Below are 11,269 nucleotides of genomic sequence, written 5' to 3' on the forward strand. Positions count from 1 at the left end.
CATTCACGGAGATAAACTCTTTTGTAATGTTTCCACTTATTTTTCATAGCAGATTCTCTCATTGGATGGATGTTTCACTTCTTAACCATTTCTCCATTAATGACTATTCCAAATTTGGGCTATGACAGCGGTGCTGCAGTACACATCTTTGTTATGTGTCTCTACACACATGTGAAGAATTTCATAGAAATTTCCAGAAGTGGAATTAAGAGTTCAAGAAGTATGCAGATGTAAATATTGTAATAGTTATTGCCAAATTGCTCTCTGCGGGGTTTATGTCTTACAGGCCTTTTCTGGGTAAGGGCTCTTGAGTCTGAGAAACTAAGAAACTTTCCCCTCTGAGCCTGAGAGTTCTCGATTTTCCTGTGATCACAAGAAGATGAAACTATGGGTTCCTAGAGACAGTGCCTCACTCGCCCTTTCTTTTGCTGTCAAATGCATGCCAGGTGGCGTCCAGATAAAGTTCACACTATTCTACTTGCCTGTGTGATTCTCAATCGCCCAAGGGCTTCTGCCCCTCGGAGCAGGGTGGCTCCCTGGGCACTGAGGCTGACCTGTCCCTGAACCTTTGTGAACACAGCCTGCGGCACTGCATTGTCTTAGCTCATTTTGTTGCTTTCCTTACATCAGAAGTTGGAGACCCATGGTGTCACCCAATCACAGTGCTCTGGCTTCCTTGGCGGTATCGAGGGGGTTTAAGGACAGGTGTTCCTAACACATGTAGAATTATAAAAGAGTGATTTCTAAACAAAGGGTTAGGTCAGGCTTTTCAGATGTCCAGGGACTGGTCCTGCCTCCCAATTCCGGACCAATTACATGGAGCAGCTCCGTGTGACTGGATAATCCATTGATAGTTGACAATTTACCATATAAAATTAATTACAGGAAGCTCGGTGGTGTCCCTCCAGAAGTTTCCCCCTTGGGCGGTGGCGGAGCTGGTAACCTCCGTAGTAACAGCTGCAGCAACACAGCATTAACTCATAGAAATGGTGGCAGCAGCAGCTGGACCTGCAACAGCCCAAAGGTTTTGCGGAGCTTCTCAGATGCTCTGATTGACGAGGACCCCCAGGCGGCGTTAGAGGAGCTGACTATGGCTTTGGAACAGAAATCAGATGATGCACAATATTACTGTCAAAGAGCTTATTGTCATATCCTTCTTGGGAATTACTGTGATGCTGTTGCTGATGCAAAGAAATCTCTTGAATTTAATCCAAATAATCCCACTGCTATGATGAGAAAAGGGATATGTGAATACCATAAAAAACAAACAAACAAACAAAAAACTATGCTGCTGCTCTGGAAACATTTACAGAAGGACAGAAATTAGACAGTGTGGATGTTGATTTTATTGTCTGGATTAAAAGGTGTCAAGAAGCTCAGAATAAGTTACAATCAACAGCGTCTGTATCCCAGAGGAATGCTCAGTCAAAAATCAAGTGTGACTGGTATCAAACAGAATCCCAAATGATCATTACACTTGTGATCAAGAATGTTCAGAAGAATGACGTGAATGTGGGATTTTCAGAAAAAGAGTTGTCTGCTTTGGTGAAACTTCCTGCTGAAGAGGATTACAATTGGAATCTGAGACTTCTTCATCCTGTAATACCAGAACAGAGCATGTTTGAAGTTCTTTCAAGAATGAAATTAAACTGAAAAAGTCAGAGGCTGTGAGATGGGAAAAGCTAGAGCGAGAAGGAGAAGTGCCTTAAACCAAAACAGTTCTTGGCAGATGTAAAGAACCTATACCCACCATCATCTCTTTATACAAGAAATTGGGATAAATTGGTTGGAGAAATCCAGGAAGAAGAAAAGAATGAGAAGTTGGGGGGAGATGCAGCTTTAAACAAATTATTTCAACAGATCCATTCAGATAGTTCTGATGAAGTGAAACGTGCCATGAACAAATCATTTGTGGAGTCTGGTGGCGCAGTTTTGAGTACTAACTGTTCTGATGTAGGTCAAAGAAACATTGAAATCAATCCTCCTGATGATATGGAATGGGAAAAGTATTTAATAAAATTAATTTGCTATTTAAAAAATTAATTACAAATTAGTTTTTTAAAATCATTATTAATCTACAGGAATACAGTAAAGAAGTTTAAAAGAAGCAAAAGGAACTTGGCACACTTAAATCAGGCCTGTTTGCTCAAAACACAATCTGAGGGGGGGAAATAAAGAAAAAACACAATCTGTGGCATCACATGTTACAGGTACGCCCTGTCCGTTTACATGTCCAACAACCACAGCACTGGGACTGCCCAGGACACATCCTCCTTATTTTCTAAACAGGAAACAGAATAGGCCGTTTCACTATCTTCTCCTAACCAGAATGATTAACCACCTGGTGTTGAGTAGGGTCAGATTAGAAGCTTTAGTAATCAATCCTTTCAAATAAAATTACCCCACTCATGTGACAAATGCATAGGACTGGATTGTTCATTTTGGTTGGATGACCTCAAAGCATGATAAAACTCCCACATAAAATAATAAATAATTTTATGAAAAGTGTCAACATATCCTTAATGCAACCAAAACCTGGTTACCATAAATAACCCAGAAGTTATAGACAATAGGATATACAGCCTCTTCAGGTAAACTATTAATAAAGTCAGATATGCTCAGTGATTAAAATGCATCATCGGAATATTTTGATAGTAGTAAATGTGATCACTTTTTCCTATATCATCTATACATATACACAAGTCACATCAATATCCAAATAATCTTAAAATAGTTATTCCATATGCCTATATAACCAGTCTTGTCCATACTCTTACATTTACTAACGTAGAGCAGATGACTAACATTTCAAACCTGCATTGAGCCATAGTCAATATAATAATATTAATCATCATCATAATAATTAGGCTAACAAAAATGCTAAATTTTATTATATTTCAGTAATCTTTATTTCTACTGCCCTTTCCATAACATGGTTATTTCTGAAAATATCAAAAATGGGTGCATGTTTACTCAAATATTAATCAATTGTTTTGAAATTTTGCCCTCATTTATGGTCACTGTTTCAAATTACTCTTAACAATATTTTCAAAGATTTTCCTGGGTAATAAAACATTGAAATCATGTCATGTTATTAATTGATCGATGATATGGTCAGACAGATGCAAAGACAGCATCCTCTCCAAGCAGTTCTCTAAAACTGGGTTGAAAAAAATCATCTTTGAATCAGGTCTTGAAAAATTTATAATTAACTCTATTTCCTACCCTTTTAACTAATTTCTATAATAAACCCTAATTGGCTACTCATTTTAGGATTATTAAGCCCAATATGACCTCTGGTCTTAACTGCCTTCAACCAGAGAAGTCTCACTGTTAACAGCCTTACATTCCAGGACAAAAGTAGGAACAGGGTTTGTTTATACTAATCTGTACCTAATATTTCCTGGAGAAAATAAAAGAAAACAAAATATTTGAACCCTAAACTTCTGTAAATGAGCCCAGGCGACATTGCTTCTGGCCATCTAAAAAGTAATGTTTTAAAAATAGTTGCTTTTGTCAACTTTTGAACTACTAGGAGTAATAAAAATACTAATTTAAATTGATCAAACCTACTTAGAAAATAAGACACATCGATGCAGATACACATATACAAAGATGCTCTATAGTTTGTCGTTAAGGAATTGCAAATTAAAACAACAGTGAGACGCCACTACAACTCTTGAATAATAGAATGAACCAAATCCCAACACTGACAGCACACCGAGTGGCAGCCAAGAGGTGAAGCCACAAGAAATCTCTCATATGATGCTGGTGGGAATGCAAAATGGTGCAGCCACTTTAGAAGACAGTTTGTCAGTTCTTACAAAACTAAACATACTCTTACCGCGTGACTCAGCAATTGCGCTTCTTGGTAAGTACCCAACTAAGCTGAAATCTTATGTCCACATGAAAACCTGCACATGGATGTTTACAGCAGCTTTACTCATGATTTCCAAAACTTGGAAGCAAGCAAGATGTCCTTCAGTAGGTGAATGGATAAACAACGGAATATACCTAAACAATGGAAATTTATTCCGATCTAAAAAACACACCACACAGCTATGAAGGCATGAAAAGACACGGAGGAAACTTAAAGGCATATTATCAAGTGAAAGAAGTCAATCTGACTACATACTGGATGATTTCAACTATATGACTTTCTGAAAAAAGCAAAACTATGGAAGCAGTAAAAAGATTATCGCTTGTCAGCAGATAGGAGGCAGAAAAGGTGAGTGAGAGCACAGAGGATTTTTAGGGTAGTGAAACTATTCTGAATACCACATATCCACCACTAATTTAAAAATAGATGTTGACATCCTGCTATATTTGCTTCATTAGTATTTTTTTAAAGATGAGGTACATTACACTTTTGATGGGACAAATTTCATACTATTTGTAAGCCTTATCACCGTGCATATCATCTCCGGTGCTTTTCTTCTGCTCTTGATCAGTAAACTTGTGAAGAACCAGCAGCATAACTGGAAAATATTCTTCTTCTTGGTCCTGGCCAATTGTTCAAAGCACTTTCTTTCTCAAATATTTTTAAAAATATATTTTTATTGATTTCAGAGAAGAAGGGAGAGGGAAGAGTGATAGAAACATCATTGATGCGAGAGAATCATTCATCAGTTGCCTCCTGCACACCCCCTAGTGGAAAATGGGCCCACAACCCTGCCATGCGTCCTGACTGGGAATTGAACCTTGACCTCCTGACTCATAGATCAACGCTCAACTACTGAGCCACACAAGCCGGGCTCAAAGCACTTTCTAAGCTGAACTATAGACATCTGGTATCCAGCTCTTTCTTGAAGATTATGTAAATTCAAATTGCCCTTCAATATACTGCTTTTTTTTTTTTTTTTTTAAGATGTTGGGGAAATACTCCCTCCCCTTTATTTATTTATTTTTTTTTTTACAAAAATATTTTTATTTCTTTCTAGAGAGAGAAAAACATCGATGGGAGAGTGAAACATGGATCAGCTGCCTCCTGCACACCCCCTACCAGGGATTGGGCCTCAATAGCCTTTTGGTGCTCAGGATGATACCCAACTAAGCCACATGGGCCAGGGCTAAATGACCTAATTTTACACATCATTACTGACATTATACAAAGGCTTCCTTATCTTAAAGCTGGGCGGTGGAAATGTCCTGATGCGCTTTTAATAGGCCCATACACAGAAAGGTTGGGCCTGGCTTTATTGTTAGTTGTCTGAAGACTTGCCCGTGCAGACATCAGCACACCCAGGAGAAGGGCCTCTCTCTTCACCGAGTACTGGAAGGCTCTGGCACAAGAAGTAAGGCAGTTGCCATACTTTGCTTGACCAAATCCGCCTGGAGTCATCAGTCATTTTTTTAAATCAAGCAATAAATGAAGTTTTAACTAAGCTATCCTTAGAATGGTAAATTTTTATTCTAGCAGTTGGGTTCATGTCATTGTCCTTAACCAGGACTTTCCAGTGTAAAGTGTGTCTAAGATTTACAAGGGAAGATAAAACTCAACTAAACTGTGGATACCTTCAGCTGAAATGGAAACAGTTTATTTTTCTCTTCTTTTGGGGTGGAGGGGCTGTATTTCAAACAGACAGAAAAGTTGAAAGAATGATACAATGAAAATCCATAAATCTTCCACCCAGATTAAATAACTGCTAACATTTTGCCACATTTATACAGTCTCTCTCTCTCTCTCTTTCTCAGTTTCTCTCTGTCTCTATTGCTCTAGTAGGTAGAAAGAGGTGGGGGGGGAGAGAGAAAGAGAGAGAGAGAGAGAGAGAGAGAGAGAGAGAGAGAGAGAGAATAGATAGATAGACATACAGTTACATAATTTATTGTTTGCTATGTCATTTGAAAGTAAGTTGTAGACATTACAGCAGGATGACAGGTTTGAATATTCTATCAGGAGTCTTCTATGAATAAGAACAATCTCCTACAGAACTACAGTACTATTTTTACACCTAAAGAAAACTAACATTATTCCATAATAGCATCTATATAATAACCCATATTCAAATTTCCTAAATTGTTCCAAAAAATATTTTCATTGCTTTTTTTTTTTTTTAATATATTGTAATGATTTTTTACAAAGAGGAAGAGAGAGGGATAGAGAGTTAGAAACATTGATGGGAGAGAATCATCAATCAGCTGCCTCTTGCACACCCCCCACTGGGGATGTGCCCACAACCAAGGTACATGCCCTTGCCCGGAATCGAACCCGGGACCTTTCAGTCCGCAGGCCGACACTCTATCCACTGAGCCAAACCGGTCCCAGCTTCATTGCTTTTTAATCGCTTGTTATGTTCTTCAGACTCTTTCAGTCTACTAGTACTCTCACTCATCCCCCCCACAATGATCTTGACTTTTGTTGAGTCCAGAATAATTGTCTTGTGGAAAGTCCAACAAGTTTGTCTAAGTTTGTCTAATTGGTATCTTGATGTCCTTTAATTCTTCTCCCTCCCTGTATGTCCTGAGAACTGGAAGTTAGGTTTACAGCCTTGATTAGACACAGATTCAACATTTGAACAAAAAATACATTATGGGTGATATGCTTTTCCATCATCATATCACATATGGTCAGGTTGCCGCACTATTTTTGAGGCTTATTTTGATCACTCAGAGTGGTGGCCACCATATCACTCCATTATAAAGGTACATTTTCAAAAGTAACAACCAAAATAAATAAATAGATAAATAGATAGATAAATAAATAAATATACATTTTCTCTTTGAAATTCATAATTAATCATGAATGCTATTTTGTTGCCATGAAAATAGTCTTCACCAACAATGTTTCACCTAATGATTTTAACACCTATTGATAATCCTTGATTGACCAAATTATTACATTTGTAGATGCAAATTGGTGATTTTAAGAAAATGGCTTTACTATTAGAGAATGCATAAGTCAAGACTCTGACATTAGATGCTTTATATGTTTCATCCTAAACTAATACAGACAAAGCACTTTTTTTTTTTTTTTTTTGCCAGAGAATTGCTAGTAATGGCTTAAAACTCAAATAATGGATGGTTCTTACAATTCTCTTAGAGTCTGTTTTATAATTAATATTCTCCTATAAGGGTCAGCTTACTCTCTATATCAGCAGAGTTTTAATTGAGTAAAAGAATAAGCACAGCCCTAACTGGTTTGGCTCAGTGGATAGAGCATCAGCCTGTGGACACAAGGGTCCCAGGTTCGATTCCAGTCAAGGGCATGAATGTTGGTTGTGGGCACGTACGTTGGTTGCGGGCACATCCCCAGTAGGGAGTGTGCAGGAGGCAGCTGATCGATGTTTCTCTCTGACTGATGTTTCTGACTCTCTATCCCTCTCCCTTCCTCTCTGTAAAAAATCAATAAAAAATATATATTTTTTAAAAATACACACAAGTACAGTCATAAAATCATTAAGAAAAGGTGCAGCATTTGGGTTAAAAATAAATCAGCTACATTATCTAGTTTAGAGTACAATGTTTATGAATGTGTCCATGGTTAAATAGACAAAAGCAGGACTTAATAACTAATCCAAACAATCTATAAGACACTCCCACACCACCTCTCTATCTCTATCCTCAATGAAAAATTTGTACGTCATAGTATGATGGGTTTTATTGGAACTAACAAAGATGAGTCAGAATACAGTAAGCAGTCAAAACGGTTCACTTGGATGAATCCCATTGTAACTCAAGCCAAGCACCCCATTTATTTGGGGAAGGTTTGGGGAAAACCTGATTACTCTAAACCCACCCTAATTCTTTCTAAGACTAATTAAACTGTGCTTAATATTTCCTAAGCATCTATGTTCACTCACAGAAGTGAAGCAATACAGGGTATTTTTTTAAAAAATTCTCAAAGAAAATGACAAAGTAATTGTAAAAGTGGTGAAAACCAGAAGTTATATCTTTGACATAAAAAATTAACCAGAGCTATACACCCTAAATCTTATTGATTTAAAATCTCGTAACTAAATGAATAATTCATGAACAATGAGCAGAGTGATGTCATCTATGTTGCAACATAGTCAGAGATTTATCAGTATTGGGGGAGAGGTCACTTCTGCCTAGAGACAGTTGCCTAAGATAAAATTAAGGTTAAACATTAAATATACATTTTTGAAAATAATTTTTTAATTTATTTCAGAGAGAGGAAGAGAGAGGGAGAGAGGGAGAGAAACATCAATGATGACAGAGAAACATTGATTGGCTGCTTCCTGCACGCCCCTTACTGGGCATGTGCCCTAACCAGGAATGGAACTGTGACCTCCTAGTTCACAGATGGACGCTTAAACCACACCAGCTGGGCTTAAATATACTTTTAGAACAGTAACCACAAGGTAATTTTCATGAGAAAAAAGAAAGGTACAGCTCTTTTGAAATAGAAAATGCTCTTTGTTACAAAATAAAAATACCAAACCTCCTACTAGGAAGGACATTGATTAAATGGCTTAGTTCCAATAACCCACCAGTACGTTCACCAAACTATTGGACACCTTTGTAGAAAAAAAATAACACTTAGTTATAAGTTAGAGATAAGAAAATCCAATTTCTTAGCACACCTTCACTTAAAGGAGACGGGTAGACAGCTACAAAGGTGAGATGGGGCACTGATAGGAGCGGGGGAGGGGCACATTTCTCCCATCTGCACTGGGGAGCTAAGGAATGTTTTGAGCATGGTGTAAATACGAAGAAGGTGTTGTTGGGAGGTGGTTGGGAACAAGTCTCTATAAAAGGATAGTGACAACTCTCTAAAAAAAGGGTAATTAGGGGCCGAGACCGGTTTGGCTCAGTGGTAGAGCGTCGGCCTGCGGACTGAAAGGTCCCGAGTTCGATTCCAGTCAAGGGCATGTACCTTGGTTGTGGGCACATCCCCAGTGGGGGGTGTGCAAGAGGCAGCTGATCGATGGTTCTCTCTCATTGATGCTTCTAACTCTCTATTCCTTTCTCTTCCTCTCTGTAAAAAATCAATAAAATATATTTTTAAAAAGGATAATTTGGGGACAGCCAGTATGTGCCAGGCTCTGTGCAAGCTCGGTGGATAGTCTTTCTCTAAGCCCCTCAGCCTGTTTTACAAATGGGGACTGGGCTCAGAGAGCACGTAGCTCACCAAGGCCACATTGCTGGCAAATCATGGAACTAAGATTCAAAGCAAGTGTGTTGGCTCTGAGGCTCGCCTCCTTTCCTCTCCTCCAGGCTGTGGCCATGAAGAAAGCACCTGCCGCAACGAGCACCTGGAGAAGCCCTGCCTTCTGCCAAAGGAGAGCACTGGCTGAGCTGGGGACCAGGGACCAGAGGGCTTCTGACTTTCCAGAGACCATAGTGCATCTACGGGATCCTCTTCCCCTGGCCCTATCCCTGCCACTTTGCTAGCTGTGTGACCTCAGAGAAGTCACCTTGCCTTTATTCTACACCAGTAAAAGCTTGGCAGCCGAATAAAGAAACAGGATACTGAATATACGTAGCCTATGTACTAGTAAGATGGGACTTTCGGGGTGAGGTATTTGGCTCTGACCCTCAAATGTGTCATCGAATTTCTTTTTTTTTCTGCTCTCACTTCCTTTTTGCCTAGCCAACTACCACCACCATTGGAAGACTAAAAGCCAACTACCATTGCTGCTAGAAGCAGGAATAGGACAGATACATGGGAAGGAGGAGAGATTTGTGGGGGTTAACAATGCTTCTAGACTCAGAATATAGCTGGACTCAAAATACATAAAGAATATCATTTTAGCCCGGCTGGTGTGGCTCAGTGGTTGAGTGTCAACCTATGAACCAGGAGGTCATGGTTCGATTCCTGGTTAGGGCATATGCCTGGGTCATGGGCTCAATCCCCAGGAGGCAGCTGATCAATAATTCTCTCTTATCATTGATGCTTCTATCTCTTTTTCCCTCCCCCCTTCCTCTCCAAAATCAATATATATAAAGAATACTATTTTAACCCTAGCCAATTTGGCTCAGTGGATAGAGCATCAGTCTGCAGATTCTAGGGTCCCAGGTTTGATTCTGGACAAGGGCATGTACCTTGGTTGCTGACGCATACCCAGTAGGGAGTGTGCAGGAGGCAGCTGATCAATGTTTCTCTCTCATCCATGTTTCTAACTCTCTATCCCTCTCCCTTCCTCTCTGTAAAAAATCAATTATATATATATATATATATATATATATATATATATATATATATATATATATATTTTTTTTTTTTTTTTAAAGAATATTATTTTAGAGGCTACTCAAGGAATCGAATTAGGGTTGGTGACCAATTCTGAGTGTAGTTGCAAAATCGTGTATCTCACACTCAAGTGTGCATATGGATCGCCTGGGGGTCTTACTGTAAAAAGATTCTGGTTTAGTAGGTCTGGGGGAGGGCCCGAGATTCTCCCAGCTGGTCCAACTCCACACTTGGAGTCGCAACAAACCAGACTTCTGTGAAGGACTAACCTCTGTAAAATGGCTTCAGCAGGTGTTGGTGTGGAGCAAATGTGAAGAACTGAAGAAAAGGCATTGGGCAATGGTATTCTTTGATATGAATTACTTAATTAAACACTTATTTATTGGACACCTGCCAACTGCCTGGCATACGTGAGAGCGGAACAAGAGGCTTGGTCTTGAGAATCACCCTAACTTTCAGCAGGTGGAATCAATGACCCAAATGTGCAGCAACTAGGCAACCAAGTAAACGAGGCACTGGGAGGAGATGAGCCAGGAATGACTCCTCACTTGGAATCTCTGGAATTCCTTTCCCTTCATGACCTCAGGCAGGAAGATTAATGGTGCTGCAGCCCCTGCATCGGGCTCCAGGTGGAGCTCAGCCAGGACGGCTGGAACAGAGCAGGCGGAACACTCTGCCGCAAGGCACTCCCTTCTCCCCCCAGGGACCAGGATCTCCCTGGCCTCCAGCCAGCCATGAGGGAATGCTCCAGTGCCCAGAGGAGCCTGCCACCTCCCCGCCTGAGTAATGGGGTGATCTGTCAACACCCCTTTTCCTGGAGATCCCCTCCACACATCACCAAAGGTCTAATCTTCTCCCCCATAACTGTGGAAGTCTCCATCCACCTCTGACAAATCGTGGTATTGTCTAAATTTTCCTGCTGGCAGGGGCAGGCCACTGGCGGTGGGACCAAGGAGGACAGGTTCCTCCAAGCTCAGGCCCCTACGAGGGGCAGGAATGTGGAGAGAGCCGAGGGTGGGGCGCCAACTACATCTGGGTTAGATCCTGACAAGCGTTCCCATCACAACATGAGGTTACAAACACCCACCCCACTGCACGTTGTGAGAATGAAAATGA

At 40.0% G+C, this 11,269-nt stretch overlaps 1 pseudogene; it reads left to right on the forward strand.

Moving 5' to 3' along the window:
• Nucleotides 1-914: 914 nt before the first annotated feature.
• On the forward strand, nucleotides 915-11,269 carry LOC118729710 (annotated as a pseudogene).

The sequence above is a fragment of the Pipistrellus kuhlii genome, unplaced genomic scaffold (assembly GCF_014108245.1).
Source record: "Pipistrellus kuhlii isolate mPipKuh1 unplaced genomic scaffold, mPipKuh1.p scaffold_m20_p_3, whole genome shotgun sequence".
NCBI classification, from domain to species: Eukaryota; Metazoa; Chordata; class Mammalia; order Chiroptera; family Vespertilionidae; genus Pipistrellus; species Pipistrellus kuhlii.